Source organism: Numenius arquata, chromosome 8 (genome assembly GCF_964106895.1).
Source record: "Numenius arquata chromosome 8, bNumArq3.hap1.1, whole genome shotgun sequence".
NCBI classification, from domain to species: Eukaryota; Metazoa; Chordata; class Aves; order Charadriiformes; family Scolopacidae; genus Numenius; species Numenius arquata.
The window spans coordinates 38,176,373-38,202,100 of record NC_133583.1 but is presented as its reverse complement, the minus strand read 5'-3'; the positions used below and the strand labels follow the sequence as shown (position 1 = coordinate 38,202,100).

At 36.2% G+C, this 25,728-nt stretch overlaps 1 protein-coding gene across 2 annotated transcripts in view; it reads right to left on the bottom strand.

Annotated features, from left to right (window-relative positions):
• The window catches only part of CAMSAP2 (calmodulin regulated spectrin associated protein family member 2), a 91,519-nt gene that overhangs the window by 46,045 nt on the left and 19,746 nt on the right, over positions 1–25,728 (bottom strand). The gene's annotated exons all lie outside the window — the stretch shown is intronic.

Sequence of the window (25,728 nt, the reverse complement as noted above, 5' to 3'; positions counted from 1 at the left end):
TTAAGTAAAAAACTGACGTGACAGAAAATATTTTTTTTTCTTCTAGTAAAATAATTATCTTATGCAGATGCAGCTATATATGCACAACTAGGCTTAAAATAAACATATTGATAAATAGAATATAGTTCACTTTAAGAGAGGAGGTATGTTCCTCCTGACATTGTTATGTATTGAAAGACAACGGCTGTTTCACAGTTTGTAGTAATTAAAAACAAGCACCACCACAAAAAACCCCAACAAACCAAACCCAGCAACAAAAAGAGCAGATGATAACCAGGATTTACATTAGATCCTTGAGACTGAATAAGAAAATGATGGTGGTTTGTAGATGCAGCGCCTACAGCTAAACAGATTTGTTTCTGCTTCGTGATAAGAACAGCAACAGCTTTTTAAGTATTAAGCAACGTTCCCATGAATCAGAGCAATTTCCACAGACAGTATTTTTTTTTTAAAACATTGCCTTTAAACACAGCTCACAACGCAAACAAAGATCCCAAACACTTGTTAACACCATCACTTCAATTCTGTAAAAAATACTCATATAAACATCTCACAAGGTAGCTATAACAATCACGGCAACAGCAATGAACACCATGACTCACAGCAATATGCAATCTAATCATCACAGTTAAGGTAGTATGTGCACATCATTTATCCCAGAATTCCCAGCAGGAAAAAGATGAACAGATCCAGACTTTGTGCTGCCCTTAGTGCTTGTATCACTGACAAAAGTGATGATGCTGGCCTTAGAAGCAGGCAGCAGCACGTACCTTTTTTAAAAAAAGGCAGTTAAGTTGCTTGCTTTGACAAAAAAAAGGCAAACTATACTTACTTTTATCTGCTAAAGACATTCACAAAACTGTTCCTGCCAGCCAACTTTCCTGGGATGAGCCTATTCTCTTTGGAGCCTGGATATGATCTGAGAAGCCGCTGTCCGCCACACGCTCCATCCATGCTCCTAGCACAAGTAGTGCAGATAAGCTGGGAACCAGCCCCTCTTCACTCCTGCCATCGATTGACTTATTCAGAATAAACTCTTTTCACCATATTCATCTGCCTCAGGCATTTATTTACAGACCTTTAGTTGGCAACTATTGATACAAGCTCTTAGGTGCAAAGGAAGGAAAGAGCTGGGGAGCTGAATTCTTGCTACCCAAAGTATTTAAGAAGGAAAAGATAGCATTGCCCATGACCAGCCTCCTGAGGAACCTGCACTCCTGTGTGAAATACGGAAATTCTATGCATAGATGCACAAGAGTCACTCCTTTGTTGGCCCAGCAATGCCGTGCAGAGGAGAAGTTCAGATAGAGTATCACATTAACTACTAGCAAACTCCCAAAACCTTGTGATGGGTCACAGAGCCCCCATCAGTCATATGAATTCATGCAGCTCTGCAGGAGTTTCCAGCTCAGATTGCAGAAGGGTAGTTTAGCAAGTGTAAAACAGGAAGGCAGAAGGGAAGACCTGGATCATCTCTGACATCCGGGGATCACAGCTCTAATGGTCTTTCCTTGCTGTATCTTTGCTGACTAGTCTGAATGGCACCTGGGTTAAAACCTTGTGCCATTTCCAGAACCTCCCTCAAGAAGAAAAAAAAAAGGAGCTAGTAAAATAACAAGAAAATGCTGGATTTGCTTTTAAAGAGGAGGTAGTGCACAAAACGTGTTTCCCAGCCAGACATCAGAGTGGCCTCATATGGAGTGCTACCACTAGAGGTGTGCTAAGAGTCAGCTGTGCTGATCCAGAACGGCTGGGACTTCCTGCCCTGGGGGTGGACACAGCCTTCCTGGTAAGGTTTGACAACCAAGGAAGTTCCAAGCAGGTTTGGAAGCAGAATCTTCTTCCCCAGCTGTAGATCCACAACTAGTTCACTGGCTACTGTGGCCTGTGCTCTGAGACCGGCCTGCAAGAAAAACAATCACTGGCAACTCTCCCAGAGGGAATTTAGTCACCTCCCATGCTGGATCACCATTTTCTCTCTAAAACTTTATCATGTCTATGGAGTGGATTGCCAATGGACAGAGAAAGCCACTGAAGTGTGGCTAAACCTGCCAATACAGTCAATACATTACAAATACATTGAGAAAATTAAATTATTTATAACTAGTCAGCTGAGTCACATTTTCAATGTTTCTAGCAAATTATTAATGAACTGCAAACTACTTAAGCAAACAGCAGGAACAGTGAAAGAGATGACCTTAGATAATACTCTGTACTATCAAAACCAAGTGTAATAAACTTTCATTCACACTGACTGGATCCATGTCAACTCATTTTATATAAGCCATCAAATACAAGCATCTTCGGAGTCTCTGAAGTGACTCCAAATTATTTTCTTTATAATCCAGGCAGGAAGCTCAAAACAAGATTTTTTTTTAAAAAATGGTAAAAAGAAAAATTTGAGTCAGCTTGCATCTATTACCCTAAGAAACTACAAAATTGCTGTTCTCCCAGTTAGCAAAATGGAACTTTATTTTATAATTTCTTTACTGACAAAAATATAATCTTTAAAACTGACTGTTATGGATAAGCATGTAAGATAACTTACACCTACAATAGTTGTTCATTTTTTAATAAAAAGGAGGTACAGAAAGAAAGAGAAAATTATTTAATTCCAGATACAGCTCTACTGATTTTCTTCCACTTATTCTGGAAAGTCAGACAATCTGCATTCTTTCTTATCTTTTAATTCACTATGCTCAACAAGACAGACTAAATTAAAAACTGCACTACAAAAATTGTATCCTACAGTTCCAAACACAGGGTTTGTCAGCATAGCTGCTGAAGTTCTCTAAAAGAACAATTTTTAAGAAATTCTACTGATAGTAAATAAAGCCCAAATTTTTATACGTCTCACTGACCAGCACATTAGGTATAGCTAAAAAAGCAAAAGGGAGAGGACACTTTTACTAGTTCAATCTGCAATTATGACACAAGGAAGCAACCTGTCATATCTGAAGGTGGGGGGGGAAATACAGATACCCATTCTGAGCCAGGCAGAAACTAGAATCAGCTGCTCAGCACTGTCGTCTTCCTCTGGACAAGCCTGTAATACAATGCCTGAAGGAACTCCTCAGGAGCTGCTGATGACTGGTACCAAGATGGTATTCTAAATGCTGTTGTTTCCCCCAAGATGTCAGCATTCTGACATACAGCATAAAAAAAAAAAAAAAAAACAAAAAACAAAAAACAAAAACCAAACCAAAAACCCCCAAAACAAACCAGGCAGGATTTCATGCTGTCATATACCTCCCACATCCTGAATTGCAGCAAGGCATATTTGGATTAAGACACATGATTAAAAAAAAAAATATCATTTTTTAGAGAAATAATTAAAAAACCCACCATATTACAGGGTAGAATACAAAGGCATAAAAGAAATACCTTTTAAAAAAAAGAAGAAATCAAGATCCACACTGCAGCAGCAAACAACACAGAAAGTAATAACACTTTTATCACAAAAACAAAACTTTGTTAAGCAAAGATTTTGTTTAAGTCAGTACAAAAAAACCTCTTTTCATTCTTTGATCATTTCACTACAATGGTGTAAAGTACTGAAGTCTTACATGGCACACTACAAAACATTAAAAAAAATACAAAATGCTGGATTGTCAGAGGTATTTTATTTTCTAAGACACAAACACGGTTTTGTCTTTCCCAGCTTCACCCTGCACTGAACACAAGAGTTTTAACTCAGTAATCTTTACAATCTCATGTAATTACTAGCTAGTTTCTGCCCGGTAATGTAGGTTCCACAGCTTTACTTTCTACTGCTGAATAGTTCAGTAAGAAGCTTACCAAACTGTAGAGGAAAAGTTATTCTGAGTGTGACTGCTAATACTTTCTGTCTGCCTAATCTTTGATTACAGACTGTGCTCCACCTCCAAGTGGCAAACAGCTTTATTAAAAAATATACTTAGCCAAAGGTGCATATGATACTGTGCACACAAATACTTATGGATAAATACTGCCTATTATAGAGAGCTCTTACACTATTACCTAACTACTAAGGATATTTCTCATATTCCATTAAAAGATATTTTGGTCCGGCCCCTTTAGGAAAACCATTGACAAAAACACTTCCCACTTAAAGAAAGGGACAGAAGGACAGAAGAAAACAGAGCAAGTAATTGTTATCCTCATGCTAAAATAAATAAATAAATGACTCACGGAAAGAGTGCTTTATTGAAAGAAAAAGACTCCAGGCACCCTTTCCCAAAGACCCTTCCCTAGATAATCCAAGTCTCAAACTAATCTGCTAGCATAATGAGATACCAACTAAATTCTAAATCTCAACTAAAGTAGAAAATTGCAGAATTCCAGCTCAGGGAAAGCACAGGCCTCGATACTGCAGGAGGTGAGGAAGGAATTAATGAGTAGACCAAATAAGTGATAACTCTATTATGAACTTCCAAAGCTATTGCTTCATTTCAACAACATTCATAAAGTAAAATTAAGACAATTCTGATACTACAACGGAAACAATAGTTTTAAAAGATTTCAGTCAACAAAACGGAGCAGTCTGAAGTAATCAGTTCTGCCCTGTTTAATTATTTTTGGACCTAATTATTTTCTAGCCTCATGCAGTACTTACACCTAGCACAGTTCTAAAATAGCCACAGTTGTCTAGTTATTCTTGTCCTGCAATAGAATAATCATGTCAAATTACCTCCTCACTGCATTTTCATCAAGAACAAGTGCCTGACTGATAAGATGCCTGTTTAACAAGAACGGGCGTTACTGAGTCACGCTAAGCACATCGTACCAGGTTCTGCAAGGTAGGGGGAATGGTTTTAGCTTTCAATATTTATGATAACCTTTTGTATTTGGTTAACTTTTAAAATTTAGTAATCGATTACATGAATATATATAAAACGTTATTTGACTGACTAAACACCTCTGACATGGGAAATGTAATTCACTTCTAAAAAAGGGATTTGTTAAATACAGATACTTGCTGAAGTAAGCATTTTATAGCCCTTCTAAGTTCTTCTGCCTAAGGTTTCCTCAGGCTTGTTAGGGAATTTAATAATTTGATCGACTAAATCCTAATTAAATACTTAACAGAGATTCCCAAATTCTTTCTGAATCACATAACCAAGTGAGACCTTACTCCACTCCAGGTCATAGCGAAACAAAATACCTGCATGACATACAATGGAATCAAGAATCAATAAATGGTGCTAATCATATTATTTTTAATTTTGTCATATTTTAGAGATTGACACTACCTACTTCGATTTTATTTAATACACTTAACAATTACTCTAGAAGTTGCCTGTATCCTATTTACTGGAAGAATCAAGTGCCTAGTGGTAGAAATCACTAAGGCACTTCAGTACCTTTATGCCAAGTACTCCATGTTTCAAAAATAAAGCATTTGTAGTTGGATAGGTTGAACTAAAATGAGAAATTAATGTAGGATCTGATAACAATATAATTATACACATTTGGACAAATAAATAGCACCATCCTCAAATTTCCCAGAGTATTTTGGTTTTGTAGCTAATTAAGGATTTTCCTAGATCACACTGTCAAATCCCGTCCAGATAAACCAGAAACAAAAAACCCTTAAGAAATTTGTATTTTGTTACATACATGCCCTGTCTCCTTGCTCTTATGCTCTGGACTTTTAAACCAAGAAGAAGCAGTAATTATATAAAATACCATCTGAATTTCTTATGTCACAACAACCTCCACCAATCTTTTAAGAATACAGGAGTGGGAAAAATAGAAACAGGGCTTTGTTATAAACTGATTATATCCATATATAAATAAAAAGTAGTTCCTTCTTCCTGACTCACTCATACCTGCATAGTAATGACATTAAAAGCAGTGGTTTAACTTCTTTGGCAACTCAGCTAAAACACCTCCAGAGGCAGTTATCACCAGGAAGTATCCAAGCCTGTTCATCTCAGAACACCTGCTGACGGAACACAGCCTGAGGAGTGCTGGAAAACTACCACTTCCTCATGGAGATGCACGAGCAGTGACGAGATAAGATGGGTTGCTACAGAATTTGGGGTGAAGAGTTCAGGTTTGAGTGATATGCTACAAGTACATCAGAGATGAAGTTAGAAAGGGTAAGAGAGAAAAGAGGCCGAGGTCTCAAAAATAAACGTAGGGCTGGGGCACTTACTCATGGAGAGGAGTGGAAAAGCAAACAAAGGCACATCTTCTCCAGTGTATGACTTCACCGGGCCCTGTGCCACAGCATGCCACAAGTCCCACTGACAAAGCCGCACAGAACCACTGCCCATTATCTTATCAGAGCAGACTAGTTTTCAAACTCTGCAACATAGACTTCTAGTTATTCCATGTCACAGTTAAATGTTGATAGCCATTCCTGAATGGCAGCTTTTGTTGCTCAGGTAACCAATGTAACGATTTCTGACTAATCTGCACTTCTGGTTTGTCTTTTTCTTAATATGAAACTACCCTCTCACTTAATCTCACAATCTTTATAAGGTTTAAAGCATTGAATGAATGTAAAAGACCCATCTGTTAGAAGTCACACCATCAACTTGATAGTATAACAATAATTTATTAAGATTTTGCCTAAAGTCATACAGAGGATGAAATTTTACATCCTCCTCAACATTTAACACATCTCTTCCTATTGCCCAGTGGCCTTGGGTTCTGATGAACCAAGTTCTAATGATGAGCTCTTCTGCACATAGTACTAATGAGATTAAGAGAAAAATGATGCTTTAATTACAGTGATGAATAGTACAATATAGTGGCTTGTTCAGTTACTATGTTTGACACAACAGATTGGAAGGTTGATTACTCACTGCAATTTAAGATGAGTCTCAGCTTGAGATCAAATGTAAGCAGGTTCTCATTTTCTACAATTTGCTGGAGAGGAACTCAAATAGTATTTGAAAGAACTTAGAACCTAGAAAAACTTAGACTAACCCGCTTCTCAAAGCAAGTCCAACTAGCTCAGGTTTCTCAATGACTTCTCCAGTCAAATTTTTAGTATCAACAAGGATGGAGAATTTACAGCCTCTTTGTACAACCACCTAATGTCTTCCATCATGTTAAGTGTTACCTTGTATCCTTCTCAGTACAAAATCCCAGCCTCCTGGAAAATATATGGCTAAACTAAAACGTAGAGAAAGACTACGTAGCTCTCTTTTGCTTCAAGTACTGAGCTCTCAACATCACTATTTGTGTCAAGCTTTTTTTTTTTTTTAAAAAACAAAAACAAACAAACAAAACAAACAAAAAAACCCAAACCACACACAACACAGAACACTGCTTTCCTACAAGAGGAGAGACGGAGTTAGGTGTTGTTCCCTCATTTCTCAAACCAAAAAAGAATCAAAAGTAGGGCCAAATCATCAATGAAAATCTCCAACTGAATTCCAGGATTGTCGCTAACGAACCTGCTACTCACCTAAAGCCCAGCTGAACACTTCAAGGTGTCATGCTGCTATTACAATATAAATCCAGAACACCTTCAATAAAGTGTAAAAAGATGCAGACTTTAATCCAGCCTAATTCAGCCTGCCACATAAAACCTAAGTTGTGACAAGACGGTGTGAGTAGTTGAAAACAAACAGGATGTTATCTTTCAAAAGGAGGAAACAAGTGTTAATTTTCGCATGAAGAGTCGATATAAAATGTTCTTACATTTTCAACTGAACAGGCTCCTTATAATTTTCCTTCTGTTTTTCTGTGTATACCCTTACATCATATTTTAATGTTTCATTTACTAACATTATGGTGAGGTGGCTGCATCTGCAGAGTTCTGGGACTGGCCTTCCAGGCCGAGATCTTAATTCCTACATGCTACCCAGTTTCCTCAGGAAATGCGTCCCCCCATGTGAACTACTGTGAGATCCTTGCCAAAATACAATACTGGAAATAGAGACTTAAATTACTCAGAAAAGGCATTTTAAGAACAACTTTTAATTATAAACAAGAGATTTGGGTTTTTGTTGCAAATCTCATCTTTGTTTTTGAAAGGTGACCATTCTTCTTGGTCCAAATTTGTATTTTTCTTGTACATTGCGGAATCGTGTATCTTTTAGCATCTTAAATAAAACAAAAACATTAGTGTTGAAACTAATGCCCCTGACGTGTAAGCATCCAAGACGTAGGGACAACTTCATTCTGTCACTTGTCAAATATCACCATATTTTTATAAAACTGCTGCTCAAGAGCCCATGAAATGTTCCTGTGATCATTTTTTTTAAACTGCTGATGTACAAAAATCTAGTTTTAGGACAAAAACACTAGAATCTCTTAGGCTTAGCTTTCTTCATTGATCTAGAAAAACATTGGCTAAAGAAATCAAAACATTAGGTCTGGTCATTTCTACATACTGTCTTCAAAAAAGGAAAAATAGCTTCAATTTTTATATGAAAATCATCCTGCACTTGCACATGAACAGGCTCCCGATAGTTTCCTTGCTGTTTATTAACCATAAAAAGGGCAGAGAAATAACATCATCACACTCATTATTGTAATGGCAGTTATGTTAAGAATAGGAGTTATTTGTCCTTTCCTCTAAAGTTTATAGGAATATCACATTTATAGACCATAACACAGCACAGTAAGACATGAGAGGGAAATTTCCTCATCAAACATTTACTTCTGAAATAACAGTCAAGGTCAAAATAAATTTCCTAGTCTCCTACTTAAATCAACCCTATCAGCAGTATTAAAGAAATCAAAACAGACACAGAAAATTATACTGAGCACAAGAAACGTGTTTCTCTAGGGCTGTTAATGTAGTAAAACCTTGTAAGTGACAAGCTGCTGACTAATAGCATTACTAAATCAGACAGCTGACCAACATTTTCTCATCTACTTATTAAAGGACTGTGACAAGCCAGCCACAACAGTGGCTGCTAGACAAGGACATGGTCACAGCAATGTTATGGCAGAAGTGGGAAAGGTGCATTAGGGTTGTTTTGATAAATATATACAAAAGCCTTTCTATTTGTTCGGTTAATCTGAACTAAACACCAAGTTTTATGAGAGACCTTGAACCTCTAAAGTAAAGTAGGGCTTCTTCAGAGAAAGACTCATACGTACACACACACAGGCATAGAACAATTATTTTACTGTAAACTTTATTATCTGTTTTTTCATCTAGCCAACTAACTCTGTACTCAGGGATAAAACTGGTACGTAAAGAGCAACCTGCGTGCCTTCTTATGTACCAATAAGCCTTTTTAATAGATTACTTGCACCCAGGGGTGTCCGCTTCATCCACTGCTGTAGATTTTTACAGGACATCTGGCTGTAGTCCCCATCACGATAAGCTTCTGCTCAGCCTATATATAATGTCTGCGTAAGGAAACGCTGCACATCAACAGGAGCAGATTGGTAGACAGAAAAGGGTTGTGCTGAGGATGAGATACCTACGATACAGACTCCTGTTGTCAACCTCTTCTCTACTTTGAAAATAATCTGGAATTTAAGCAGCATAGTAGTAAGGCACTGGATTGTCTTTCTATCAGTTTGCCACAAAGATGGGAAGGCCAATGGATTAGTAACTAAAGCTTTTCTTAGAAGTTACTTTGGTAAAGCCATGAAAATAATTATAGATATGATACCATCTTCGGTAAGTACATTTTCTTTCTAAAAAAACTTTCTTTTTAAAAATGAAAAGGGTAATTAGCTTGTGGCCTACACATAGAAAACATGAGAACATTCTCTTCCAAAGAATTAAGATAGAACAGAAGGTCACTGTGGACTAGAGAGGACTTCTCAGTTAAATGGTAACCAAAGTAAAACGATGCTCGTTCTCATCCTCCACAAGTATCTGTTTGTAAACTGATACTTTTTATGACATGAAAATGAATTGGAAAAATCTCTCTCCTTCATATCCCTTTAGTAATGAAATAACTGCCAGTTCATATGTCTATTTAAAGATTAAAACAATAAATCCAACTATCACGTTCTCATTCCTCATGCCTTTTTGGTTAATAATGTTACTCCAGGAGGCGTTGCATAATTAGTAGCTTTCAAAACAGTAGTCAGTTGCAGCAATAACCTATTCACATCATAGTAAACAACTATTTTCTTTGGCAAAATATCACTCCTCTTTTTCTCCCAAGTAAGGCAAGCTGCGTAAGAGGCCATGGTAATAAATGAAACAAAACAGAAAACCGCTGAACAGAAGAACACAATACAGAAACATGAAAAACGGTAACTCTTGTCCTTTCATTTTCAAAATAATACATTTCAGTGACTTAAGATGGTGATTACTAGAATGTAAGTATTTGCTGCGCTTCCAAGAACAGCAGTAAGTACCAATAGTATTATATGAAACCTCTGCTACAAGCACAAGATACATCAGTGCATGCCGTCCAGAAACCACACGAGCCCTTCGCCTAATGATGAAACATTTGCTTCAGCAAAATGAGTGATCCCCATAACTGAACCTCAACTATTAAACCACCTTCTTAACTGGGAAGAACAGGGGACACGAAGGGAGGGAAAGAATGGGAAAGCAAGTTATTTTATAGCTATCCTTAAATGATGACTTCAGAGAACAGCCATCAGCAGCATCACATACTGCCATGGGGGGGACGAGTGCAGGCCCCATGCACACAATACATAGGGGCGTAGTGTGTTTAAAAGGACACAACTCGAGGCAAGAGTCAGGCAGTTTGATTAGCTACACTGTTTTGTCAGTCAAAAGGCTACAACCACAGAACAAAAGTCTTTGGTCGGCTGTTTGGGTGTTGAACATTTGTAGGAACTCAAAACAGTTTTGTCTGCAAGAGCTGGAGAATAAGGTGGTATGAATAGTAAGGAATGACATCAAGCCAGGCCAAAATCTCTGGAGAGGTGCTGCTGCAAGAACTTCATTGATTTTTAGGTTTGTTTGTTTTTTTTTTAATTGGATTAAATAAATCCAAGAGAAGTAGAAATTGTTGCTTCCTGATTTTTTTTTTTTTCTTAATTTCTTACTGTCTTCCCCCCCCATCCCCCTCCGCTGTGTTTTGTTTCTGGTATGTTTGGGATTTTTCCCACACCTCCTTAAAATTATAAATTGACCGACATCTGTTGTTTCAAGCATCCAGACTCTGTAATCCCATAATCCTTAAATGCGAAAGAACGATTACTAAGAATTTTGTCTGAACTACATGCGAGATACATTACTGGACATTTTACCAACCATTTTAAAATCACTGGTTTCAAGTATGTTGTATCAGAATTGAAGGCAGTATCTGTAACATATGTTACCTAAATACCAAAAGGAAAATTTTATCAAACCTAAAGCTGGCTGTCTGCATAAACAGGTCTACCTGTAGTATTTCAAAAAGTGAAAATCAGTATTGTGACAGTACCAGGTGGAATGGACAGTTAGAAAAGCTGGTATATAGTTTTCACTACAGAAGAAATATCACATTTATTGGTCACAGGTAACAGGCAATATACGTTACAGTGTCTACCTGACCATCCAAAACATGATAAATCCAAATCAATAACCAATTTTGCCACAGAAAATTATTACAGTAAATGTTATAGATATGGAAGACTGGGAAAAAGAACTTAATCTGTATAAAAAATTAAAACCATCAATATATTAAAGTGTACTTTAAAACATAGTTTAGATAATTTGGGGTTTGCTCAATAATGTTAATGACTCTGCCACACAGAAGGTGTGACAGTAAGCTGAACCCTTGTCACTCAGTTGATTTCTCTTTTCTTAATATTTTACTCTATTATAAACAACAATGACAATTTTTTTTTTTTTTGCTTATTTCCTATATTTCTCCATAGCTGGCAATACTGGTTAGTATTATAGCTGTTAAGAAATAGAAATGCTCTCCCAAATATCATACACTTGCACGCCAAGTGGTACAGATTTTGATCCTAATCAGTCATTTGGTGCATTTGTCATTTGTAGGATTTCCATGGTAATCAAGATTACAGAAAATGTCACAAGAAAGTGTTAAAATTACCCAGATTTTTTTTAAAGTTGCTATTAAATATTAATTCCAAGCAGAACAAGAAAACAGATAATGTTACTCTCCAGAATACTTTTCAATTTATTTTTTCATCTCATCTCTTCACTGCTCCAGATTATAAAGGTTACTCATTATAGCTGCTTCTTTAACATAATTTTCTCAGGGAATTTCCACTTGAATTATAACATCTTGCGTTATTATCAGTTATATTCTATGTTTTGGGAAACGTGACTACAAAGTGAACAATCATCTACAGCCACCTCTTTGGCACAGGATTTTTCCCTACCATTCTTAACAGTAGATAATGAATAACCTTTGCATTTCCAAAAGAACTTCCGTTACCACCTTTCCACTCTTTATAGCCAGGCATAATCAAAACATGCCAAAACAAATCAAACAGCAGATTTTAAGAAATTTAACCTGCATTAAGACTAAACACACCATTTGTGATTGAATACAGTGAGCTGTATCTCCACACTAGGAATGATTTGAAAAACATTCTCAAACACACAACAGTCACTATTTTAAGACATATTACTAAAGAGCTATGATGAAAAGTCTTTTCCAAGTTATACGTTGGCTACAAATACATACATACCAAGCAAGGCAAAGAGGTGCTAGAGAGTCCCAAGAAACAACACAGGCTAGACAAATGCCAAGCCTGCAAGAGAATGTACACGTGGTTTCTCCCTAAACAGAGGGCCCTGTGGTATTTTAGCTTCCAGTAATGTGTACTTAGTGTCTAAAATGCAGCTACAGTGGATATACTAATTTAAAGCGTATTTTCATTATCCCATAACAGATGAAAGGTATAGGTGCAGAAATGAGGGATCTCAGATGACCGAAGAACTATTTCACAAGCATATAATTATTGATGGATATCAATCACACATGCACCTGCAATCACTTCAAATAAATTAAGTTTCATTTCATAAAGACCATTTCAAATGTTCATATTGCTGCAAAAATGACAGAAAGATAAAAAAATAAGATAAAGTGATAGGAATATTCAGATTGTGTACTAGTATTTCTGCTGTGTTTGGCACTCTTCCTGTTCATCCTCTTTGCATTTGGGTTCAAAATAAATACTGACCATCAAAACGCACATGGTGTTACAGCGAATATATAATTCAGGTACTTAATTTTCACTATCAAATCCAAATCACTTTATTTTGGCTGTGCGTTTTGCAGATGAGAAAGTAGCTGTTTAATGCAAGTTACTCACACTGTAGAGTATGACTAAAATAGACAAAACAGAATCAGTTTTGCACTTCCAATGAACAGGCACAGAGAGGTACAACCAGAGCAGCTACTGCTGACAAGAGGAACATTAACATCCCTGACTCCTTTCTTCTCTGCGCATTATAGCCTGCAACTTCCCTGTACCATCCCAGGATGTGCAGTCACACAACCGGAAATATGCTTCCAGCTCCATCCTTCACCCAGGCTTGAGAGCAGCACATCAGGCTGTTTGCCGGGACATTACAGCCGTCGCAGGAAGCACTTTGAACAGAATTTGTTGTTCAGATGCCCATTTCCCAGATTCACTGCAGAAAAGGCTGCAGGCGGGCTGGCAGCCAACCGGACCATACAGTCAAAACTATCTGGTAGATCAGTAACTATGAAATGGTTCAAAATAAAGAAGGGGCATGGTAATAGGGATTCTTCAAACTTTTTACTTGGACACTATTTAAAATACTCCTATTGGTGATTAACATGACCTTTACAATGGCTTTTGAATTAATTTCTAACTGAATACATTGGGATTCTCTTTACATAAACTATAAATTCTTTTGGCAATTCTATGTATATCAATGACAGACTATAGAAGTTATTTTGAATGCTGTCTTTATCTTAACTCTTTGGATTTTGAACAAAAGTGAAAAGAATGTTATAGTGTAGGATGGGGACATGAACTAGAAAAATTAGGTTTTGGCCCTAGCAAAGCAAGCGTGTAGTCACTAAAATACACTTATCTGAACAAGCTGATATAAAATCCAAGGTTCCTTAAGACTCACCACTAAGGTTATGCAAAATATCAGTCTGCAAATGCTTCTCATCTATCAAGTGATGTACACTGCATATGACAGCCTACTACCATCAGTTACTCCATTAAATCAAGTAGTACAGGTCCACACTGTGTATCTACAAGTTGTGATGATGACTGAAGTGCACACTCATCTAATTCCATGCAACAGGATTTCAGACCTTGTTTTTATTGTCGTTTTACAATTATGATGGGAAGGCAAGAAAAAAAAAAAAAAAAAAAGATATTTCCTGACTTTCTCAGAAGTCACCTTGTAGCCAGCTGAATGCTCACATTTTCACTCTTCTATTCAGTAATTTTGTGATCTTTAACTTCTGGATGTTTGTCTTCAGATGGCCACGTCTGTCACAGAAGTAGTGACACCTCATTTTGCAGCCACAGTAAGGAGTCAATAGCATTTTTAATACACTAAAACTGGCTTCTACCTGTTGTGGTTTAACTATAACCAGCAATCAGGACACCAGGACTACGCAGCTGCTCACTCACCCTCTCTTCCACCCCCCAAAGAAGAGTAGGGAGAAAAAGCAGGGGAAGAGGAAAAAACCTCATGGGCTGAGATACATACAATTTAATAGAACAATATCAGAAAGGGAAAATAATAATGACACATATCACTGTCATCACCTTGTGAATTGGCACTGTCCTGAGCAGTGTTTGTGAGAGCCCACCCCCCAGGTAACCTCATTTATATACCGAGTATGATGTCTATGGTACAGAATATTCCATTGGCCATTCTATTGCTCTGTCTAGGCTTCTTTGCAACTTCTATGGGAAGCTGGAAAAGTCCTTGAAAACTATAAACATTCCCTGGCAACAACTAAAACAGTAGTATGGACATTCCTTTCATACCAAATTTGAAACACAATAACCACTGGAAAGAAAATTAACTCTGTCCCACCTGAAACCAGGACATACCTAATACTAATGAATTAAAACTTAAGGCTCTTTATATTCTTAATGTCTTATTTCCCTACTTGTAGACTTAGCCCAATAACACTCTTTTATATTTGTTTACATATACAGATTTACATACAGACACAAATATACAGGAATAAGATGTAGCTTTGAATGCACGTAGCAAGTAATGTTACAACAGGCCTTAAACAATGAGAATGAATCAGTCATTCAAACAGTATTATCCCTTTGGGATGTGAACGAGACAGGTTCTCATATTTAGATGCTAACATTATGCTTTTGCCAGAGTCCCAAGACTACAAATGAAACGTCACTCTGCCTTTTCCTAGATTTCCAGTATTTGGCATTGCCACTAGTTTTTTACATTTTTTTTGTGCAGAGTAATATACAGAAGTAATATTCGCAATTTATTTTACAGATACTGGTGTTTATATTTAAAATGTATGTTTTAAAACAGATTATTTTTATATACTAATCAACCACTACAAACACCAGTTCTGTGTTGTTCCAGATATTTGCCTAACAAGTCCTGTTTAGCTGTTTATAGACTTGGGACCTTTTTATTCCACTGTTAACCCTGATCCAACACGAAAACTTGCCGCTACACCCTGGTATTTCAACAAGACACTGGATGAAATAATTTAAACTCTCTCCTAATTACTGATAATTAATGACTGCCAAGATATAGTAGTGAACATTCATATTTGTAAATATACTGCTACACAATTACAGTAAAACACGCTGCTTGATGAGATAGAGACAAACAATTCTTTCACAAAACCAAGTAATCTAGATAAATATACATATATAGGCTGGAGTTTATAGTCTTCTCACTCAGTCTCCAGATTTTATTCTGTAGTTGATTAATTAAATAAACATTTCACTGAAATAGTAAGCAGCCCTACCTTAAGCACTATCTACTGCATATTGAAATTTACATCAATCTAGTGCAGGGAAAACTAAGTGACCTACCAAGCTTTCAAATTTCACCTCAAAATATGATTTAGCTTTCAATATATATTCACTTTTAAATTACTTATGCAAATGCAGCTAATTACATCCTCTAAAAAGGCATCTGAAATACATAAAAGACTGCAAAAACAGTTTCTGTAAATATGTAACAGTCTATTGTGACATGCTTTTTCACAGCAGCAAGTACAGAAGTTAACCTTTGAGACTGAATACCCGACTTGAAGTTAAAAATTCATAACAGAAACTACCATTTAAAGATACAGGAATAAAATAAAACTTCCACTCAAAGTGCATATACCTCAATGGCTCCAACGAGTTAGATTACTTTCAACGTATAGGGAAAAGGTGAGATTTTTAGATGGGAGAATGAAGGATACAAGGCAGAGAACTTGTTTGTATAATTAATTTGTGACATCAATTCCATATAAAAGTCTAAGTCATTTTTCCTCCTTTCCCCTCATTACGTTCAGGAACAGTCATTCCAATGCTGTTACAAAACTAACATTTTGAAAAATTCTAAAAACTAAGAGAAACCTACTTAAAATATTTGGCAAATCAGTAAATAATATCCAATAGCTTCTATCACATGCTCAGCACTATCATGACTTCGCAAAGAAACCCATCCTGACCCATACAGCTCACATGCTAAGACTGAGACAAAAGCAGCAGAGTAGATTGACTAGATGGTATTTTTTTTAACTATATATTGTATTAAATTTTAATCCATTTTAGATAAATAAATAACCTAAATTCACCTATGAGTGAAATAGTTCTTTCAAAGAAAAATATCACAGTTTGGGATAAAAAGAAGAGAAAACAAGCGAAACTGTGGGACATATGTTATAAAGGAAGAATAGCCTCAACATTTAAAAATTGTAGCTGAATTTCTTTGAAATTTCTTCCGCTAACAATACTGTAGAAAAGCGATTAGCATGTAGTCACAGTGTTTGTAAATACATTTTAAACAAGAACTAAAACTTAATTGTCAGTTTCAGTTGGAATAAAATCGGACAAGTTCATAAAATGAAATAACTTGGTGTGTTATTTCCATAAATACTATCTACATTCAGTCTTTTCAACTGAAAATTGAGTGGCAGTTTTAAAAGTCTAGGTGCATTGTACAACTTCGCACAATTGTTAAAATATTTGTCACATTAAAATGCCAACGTAAATTCTGTTATTATTTTTAGATTAGTTCTTCTAAGAGCTTGTTTGAGAAGTTTAGTAATATCCATTTCATGTCAAATATAGCTAAAATACTCATTTATATTTAATAGTAATTTAAATATCTTAATAGGGGCTTATATAACATTATTTTTTCCCAAGAAAAATGTACACTCTAAGACAGTATTTGCAGGCTTCATACAATGTTTAGCGAAAGAAACAGCTCACTCCCCACTTGAAGATTTTTTTTTTTATCTCATACTTAAGCAATATTTTAAATTCTCTGAAAGCCTCTGATACTCTCAACAAATATTCCCATTTAGAAGTGCCAATTATTCTGTAAACAGAAGACTTCCAATCAATTTTTCCTGCATATGGACCTGCTATTCTAATGAAGAGGGCTTAAAAAAGAGCAAATTGTGACCCCAACTGCTTCTGTTTTAGTTACAATGCTGCTGACAGTGCAATGAAAGCAAGTCCTGAAGATACTTTACTGCCAAATTTGTAAAGAAATGCAATTTCCTTGTTCTGTCCTGTACAGTAAAAAGTCCTGTATTTTGCCCATCAAAAAAGAAGAATGAAGAAAAGGTTTTCTCCCCCTCATATACTGCACAGCAACCCAACACTTTTCAAAGGAAGGCATTTCCCTGAGCTGTGCACCACAGAACTTCATTTTCATCTTGTTACTTCTCAAAGCTAACCATTGCTTAAACATTTTAACACTGAATTGTATTTGAGTTTAGTGTAATACTAATAACTGATACCAGTTATTAGTTTAATGTATAACTAGACTAACATTAAACAATAAATTTTTAAAAGGTCAATTATTATAATCCATAATTTTCTTTAGTATAGTATTTTCCTGATTTAATCACAATCCATTATTTTGCCCCCAGGAATTATGACAATAAGGTAAGAGATAATGGCATGTCTAGTTGCCACAGATTAGCAATGTATTATTTTAATCTGTAAAGTACCATGTACACTGATGCCATTGCAAGAAGCAGAGGAGGAGAGGTAGGAGTTATGCCGTGGGAGAAAAAAAAATTGTCATCCTTCTGGAAAAAGATATTCCTGGCAATAGGCTTTATCACAGCATGCCTACACACAGATCTGGAGGTCTTTGCTTTATTGGGGTTGTCACAGATTGATGATGCCCTTTGGATAATATAACTGAAGCACTTTCAGGAGGCATCTCCAAGCACTTGGCTCTGGTTATCTTTTGGTAATTAAAAGGAGGAAAGTGGAAAGAAGTTAAGTTGCTCTATGACAATGAAGCTTTGTGGATTGATAGACTGCATGCTCTGGTCTCAGGAGTAACTTCATTTCTCCTCCCACCCAGCCATCACTGTCTGTCTCCCAAAAGATCCAGTCCCCATCCTAAGCTCTCTAATCTCTCCTGTTTTTCCTCAGACCTACATCCTGAGGGCCCTCTTGAACTATTCACAATATGTACTGGCTCAGGAAGGAAGCTCATCAGAGCCCATTGCCATTTAGCCTGCACTTCAGCTTTTCCTTTGGCAAAGGACTGAATTTGGCTCACTCTCCTCTAGTCCAGCGGCTATCTCCAATATGCTTGTAAGAACTCATACAAGAAAGAATTTGTAAATTAAATAACCAGCAGAAAATAGATATAGACCATCCACAAGTGGAACAACAGACAAAAACAAATTATCATTTGACTAGGATTAAACTTGCAAATTCAGATCTTGTTTTAAATTCTTTTCAAAGGAAGGTTGGGAAAGGTAGAGAAGCGATGCAAAGAACAAGAAGTCAGCAGTGTATGTCTTCAGGAAAACTTAAAGGCAAATTTCATCAGTGATTATACTGGAAGAACGGTATTTTTCCAGATAAAATAACTAGCAGGAACCAAAAAACATCTAGAAGATTACAGTTTGGATAAGACAACAAAAGGGATGATATGGTTAAAAAAAAAGTTACAATAATATGAAAACAGTCTTGCATGATTTTAAACTTTAATTTATTCATCAAGATGGTAGCTAAGATGAATATTATCTAAAAGTAACTACGAACCAAGTTGGCCCGTTGTGCTGCTCTCCAAGGTCTCAGCCTTAGAAAGATGGCTACTACCTCATTGCTTTGATGACTGAAGACACTCCTTGTGTTTAAGGATAAGAAAGAGACCTCAATTCTATTATGACTGTACATAGTGACCTGCAAGCTGGTACTAGTATCTTTCACTTTTTCCCAAGAGTTCTAATTCTGTCTTCTAAAAAGTATATTAATTATTGATAGCCTTTGGATTATCTGAGAGTCTTGCTAATTTCATGTATAACCTACATCTTCATCTCAGAGCCTAGAGTGAATAAGGGAAGAAAAAACATTATATTTTAAAGATTATATAAAGTATTTAAAGAGGAGCTCTGTGCATATTGAGCTATTCTCTCCGTAACGCTAAGAACACTGAGGACATTCCAAAAGACTAAAAGAAATGAAACAATGAATTTAATTTTTTTTTTGAAGTCAAAAGGCAATACAAATAATCTTAAGGCCCCACATCCTCCTTCTGATCACATGCAAAACAATTTCAGAATCAACAAGCAGCTTGATTTATAAAAGAAAAAAAAAAGATAATGCTAATTAAAACATTAACCTATCGAACATAAGTCACTTAAAATCCACTTATAAATGCAACTGAAAAGTGTAAGACTCATTATGAGTGCAAGGCATCTAGCATGATACATTATGATTAAATAGAATTTTTAGTGCTGGATACATTGAACTGATTTATAATCTGGTCAATTAAGCTGAAAAATGCAACTCTGAGCACAGAATCAACAACAAATAAGTGCATTTTCCAAGAAACACCTCAGGGATGAGTTATCAGCTCACCACCTCTTACTATTTTTACCCACGGCCTGGAAGAAAAACCTCATCACTGATCAGGTTTGAAAGGAACGCAAAATTTGTGGGAAAGGTAGCTAAGGAAGATGATGAATCAGAGGAGTAGAGCGGTCAGTTCTCCCTCTAAATTTGGGAGGGTATGAGAATCAAATAAGCCACACTGAAATGGAAGGTCCCATTTTAGCTGAAAAAAACTGCAGGCTATACTAATCAGAAAGGTACTATCTTCTCAAGTAAGGGAAAGGTTTAAAGTTTCAGAAAAGGAACCTAAAATAATTGACACTACAGCCATATGTATGATAAGAGCGTAATTGTGTTTAAGTTGTTAAGACATCAGATCTTGTCAGAACAGGCAAGGCTGTATTATCCTTCTCCCTTCCCCATAATCAGTACAAGCCAATAATACCAAGCCACATGTAGCCTGTTACATAAGTTCTCAGTTTTCCCATGATTTGGGAAAACCAGACAAATTATCCCTCAATGCCTAGAGGCATATGGGTATTATTTTACTTTTTTTTTTTTCCTGTTGAAAGTACATAGTACTTTAGCAGGATTGGTTTTTTTCCCCTCAAAGCTTTGGCCTGGAAAACTAAGAATTTTCAGGCATGTGTGTACACTGACTTAGAGAAAATACAATTAATTATGCTAACTAACAATAAAGAAAAAAATAATTAATGGAGAGTACCTGGGAACACCACAACACCTTAGAAGACACTGGAGTAATTTCACTGATGCCATTACTGTCTAATTACTGTACTAAAGCTGATAGCAAGTACAGTTCAGTAAATTGAGTAGGACTTCTAGCATCAGGATTTTTTTCTCTCTAGCAGTACTTTGCCAGTGTCTATACATATTTACCACACTATTTTACTTCCCAACCATGTAAGATAAGTTTTTGTTGTATTTCTTCCTGTTGCTGGAAAAAAACAACCCCTAAACCCAAGAGTTTGAATCTCGTTCGTTGCAGGTATCTACCTATTAGATACATTTTAACATAAGGAATTCAGCAACCCAGAAATTACGAGGCTTCCTTGACAAAATGATATACTGAATTACATTAATTTACAGTCTTTTTATGGGCAGTCACACCATTTTACTTTTTTTAACCTCACATACACAAACATGTCTTTACAGGGAACTTCTAAATATCATTAGACAGGTTTGGGTTTGCTTTTGGGAGTGGGGTAGTTAAGGAGAGGGGTAAGGGAAAGGAAAAATACAAACAGTAAAACCTGTTCAACGTTATGAACTGAATTTTATTTCCCTCAACACGGTGTCCATTCCATTGTTTCCCTTTTATGTATTAGGATGTAATCCCACATAGTCCCGTATTTCACTAACTTTTTTTTTTTTCACAGAGCATGAAAGAAGGTGATGTACAATAACACTTACACGTTAATTGAGCTCCTTACAAAAGCTGGCTGCCTTCATAAAACAATACCACAGAAACACACCACCCAGGTTTACAGAATTCTTTCTAATGTAACAGACCAGGAAGCATTTATAAATGTTTATTCCCTCACAGCACACCCTTAAGAGAAATCAAGCACAAGGTATTCTCCACCAAAGCCTATGTCAACAATAAATGGTATATTCAGTTTCAAAATAATGTAAATGTGATAGAGAAAAGAGTCAGGAAAAAAACCTGTATTAGCCTTTTGCATCAGGGTGGGAAACACTTCAGTAAATCGCTGATGAATGGACACAATCTGAGGTTAGAGAGTGTAACCACCTGAATGGGAGCAAACAAGGACCGTCATGCTGCCACAAAAGAGCCAGCAGACACACAGGGGGGTATCAATGCAGACTCTAGTTCGCAAAAAATGTACCAGTACCCATATTGCCCTACAAGCCTTTATAAGGTCCCAGTTTATGTTGAATCCTGGGTCCAGTTTTCAGCACTACCGGTCACGAAGACTGGCACCAAATGGAGGACATTTGAAATAAAGATAAGGTTTGGGACAAAAAAAAAAAAAAAAAAAGGTGCCCACACATAAAAGGCTGCTACAAAAAGGAAGGGAATAAACCCTTCTTCATGTTCATAGTAGACACAGCACAAAATAAGGGGCTGATACAGCAGAAAAGATTTAAGAAAGAAATTTAAGACAAAGACTTTCTGACAGTTGGGTTCTTCCAACTGCCGACATCGCAAAATAAAGCCCCCAAACCACAGAGATTTATTTTTTAACTGTAGGTCAGCAGGCCAGTACCAGTAAAAAGGGGGTAAGGTGGTTCAACTTCTGTAACCTCTCAACAAATGCTGTTGATAATACAGATGGCGTCTAGCTGTTTGCAACAGCAGTTAATTACTACCTACTGCAGTACGTTTGCTGCCTTAATTCCACTGTACAATTTACTTCAAAATATATTTGTAACCTTTAATAATATAACAGATGCCTCAATTTCATATTTAAGAAACATAAGTGTCCCTATATGAGATTTCATATTACATACTATATGCATTTAATAATCATGTAATATAAAATTCATCTGATCCACCATTACATGCTTACACAATATCTACATATTCACTCTGCTTTTCTTATAATTTTTCTTCTTTTAAAGCTCGTAATAATTTTTAACCCGCTACTTCATCAAGCCAGTTAAAAAAAATATTCAATGCACACTTCACATTGGACAGACTTATTTCATAAATATTGACTGCTAGGTATTCTAAACTGTGTTCCAAACACCCAAATTAAAGCTTATAAAGAGCTCTTGCCATTTCAACTTTTGCGAGATGTCATCAGTCTTGACAACTGACTGATTTGGATCTCTAGCTACTGCTAGATGATTACATAAATTGTTATATAGATAGCTTTTTCCAATCTTTTAAAAGTTATTGAGTTGTATAAACTCTGACATATACTTCGCTATTTACCCACTGGTCTTAGATTCACGGTTTGGGAAGGCAAAGAAATATATTATATTGGAAGATACTCTTCCTAATGACCTTCTGATGGACAGGGGAAAGCTGAAAATCTTCCATATTTATAGTAGAGAGTCACTTAGTTAAAGAGTACTACTACAGCCAATTTATAAAACTTAAAAAGTTTAACAAGTTACCAGATAATGTTTTAATACAAGTCTTACATTGCTTTATTTACATAGGACCAATTCTGTTGGATTTTACTTTGGGTAATTTGGAGATGTATTTCTGCAAGGTAATAAAATTTCCTACCTGTTCATATAAATCCAGTAGTTCTAGAATCCTAGAAAATCTACGAGTTCATATAAATGACTGAAGTGCACTGCTATTCACTACATTTCCCTAAGCATCAAAAAGACTAGACCTACTATGGAGATCTTACAACTTTTTGTTCATTCAACTTCATGAAAAAAAATAATCCCATAATCCCACAGAGTTTCTAAGAACAAAGATTTTAATGTTCTGATACATCTACTGTGATGACAGTGAGTTGCTGTTTGCTGATAAATGCAGGCAGATTGCCAGGTTCATGCGTGCAGATTAACAAATGCAGATTAGCAGTGTTCTTTTGTACTATATGGAAGCAGCTGCTGCATTATGGGGAGAACAAGCTGTATTCCTTCAACAGCCAGTGTGGTTTTGCCCTTGTTGCTGTGTGTATGTACTACACGGAGCTGGTAGAGAAGGTCTCCTTAAGTTTACATGACAGACCCACACCTCCTGCTAAAAGCGACTCACTATTTTCCATAATAGGAAGAAAGCAGTGCTCCTAACCAAGTCACTGCCTGCTACGACCATGCAAGATTTTTAGCTTTCCCCTATCCAGTAGAAGGGTATTAAGAAAGATTTCTCTTAGCATAATTTAAACAAACTGACTGATGAAGAAATACCTTCTAGGTAGTATATAAAATAATTCATAGATCCTTCTTTTTCTAAACAGCTTAGTTACTATACTTCAAAAACATTCTTAACCTAGCAGTTCCTAAACGTTTACTTAAACATCCTTTTCACATATTTAAAGAGATACAAAGAAAGTTCACAGCAGCAAACCAACAGCCAAAAGCTGAACCACACTACCTAACAGTGCTGTTGAAACAGAAAGAAAACTTAAACTGTGTCTAAGAAAAAAGTATTTCTTTCAAGGTTACTGAAAATACTTCCTGACCTATTTAAAAAGCATTTTCTACACGGTATCTGGCATTCTTCACAGACTTTAATTCATACCAACTTTCTTTCATAATTTGTACGTCCTTTTAATGGCTTTTCCTTGTTGGGCTTCAGGAGTAGGTTTTTTTGGTCTGTTTTCAGTTGTTCTTTTTTATTTTAATTTTTTTTATTAAAACACCACCCCTTTTTCCCTCCTCCCTCCTTACCCCCTAGGTTAACAGCAGCATAAAAAGGAACACTAACTAAGAGTACAGTCAGAAGCTCTTTGGTTCAAAACTTTAGTTTGCTCAAGGCAGAAGAATACCAACTATTTTTTTCAGCCCTCACAGCACTCCGTGTTCCCTAATTAGCGAGGGTGTGAATAAGACAGACAAAAAATCAATAATGATGCACTGCTTTCTTTTCCCATGAAAGGCATGAGACCTGACTTTGGGAGGTACTACCTTCTCTTTAGGTATACGTTCACTTTATTTCCCATCATCATTCCAAGAGCAGCAGTTTGGTTTATTTAGTATATTAGGTATCTCAATTGGAAGGTGTACTGCAATATTATCTTCTCATTTTAATAAAAGACTAAATGTGATTGGCACAATTTTACATTAAGATAAACATAGATATTGTGCTGCTATTTCTGAACATTGCCTACTACATTCACCCAGCAAAAGCAAATGTAAGGCCAGTTCTGTATAGAGCAGGGATTTCAAAGCAGTTCTGAGAACACGCTTTCAATACAATACAAGCAGCACAGTCTATTCAATAGCTCTGCACAACTGAAATGAATCCTACAGGAGTTGTTAAAAGGAACAATTAGATTTTGCTATTTTCCATGCAAGGATTCTTAATGATACAAATTTGAAATGCCAGCTACATTGCTGGAACCCTGAATAAGACCAAAATCCTACACAGATTTTTGTAGGGAAATTAAGGACATAGGAAGAAAAAAAATTCACAAAACCAAAAGTTAAAATGGGAGAAATATGGAAGGCTTTCAGTTCTCTTTTGTAGGGAGAGTTGTAAACATGAAAGCAAGTGGACGGGATCAGTTTTTAGCACTAGAGTTGCTGGAAAGGACCAGCAAAGAATTCCTTACTTTGTATTCTTTACAGACATAACTTTAGTGTCAGTAGCTCTGCTACCTTCTGCATTAGTTGCTGCACTTGGTGCACAAGTTGAGCAGACATTCCATGAAAACCCAAAGGATATTGTGGAGGACTCTGTGGTTACCCAAGTTTCCCACAAATTTCTGATACAGATATCTACATTACCTTTTGCAGTTAATGCCTACCTTTACTTGCAGACAATCCTTGTTAAACAAATTTCAAAACGGATGCTCTAAAAATAAATGTCTATTTTCTCCCACAAGAGATTTTTCTAACAAGTAGTGGTCCTTTACTGCAATTTTTCTTTTCAGCTATTTGTAGACTAAGATACATATGAATAAAAGTAAGCCTAGAACAATCTAATTATGTAATTTTATTTCATCTGCAGCTTCTTTCAACTGGCTCGGAGAAGTGCAGAAGTGACTCAGTTTGACTGCAGCCAAGCTAATATTTTACAGTGCAAAAGAATGGCATTAGTAGCAAATAAGCAGTCTTAGAACTCAGTTTCAGCAAAGGAGCAGGCCTAGATTAAATACACTATTCACTCCCAGAAAATTACAGAAATAAAACAAACCTTTGTATGACTCGCACTGATAACCTGTATTTGTTTTTTACATGCTAAATTCTAGA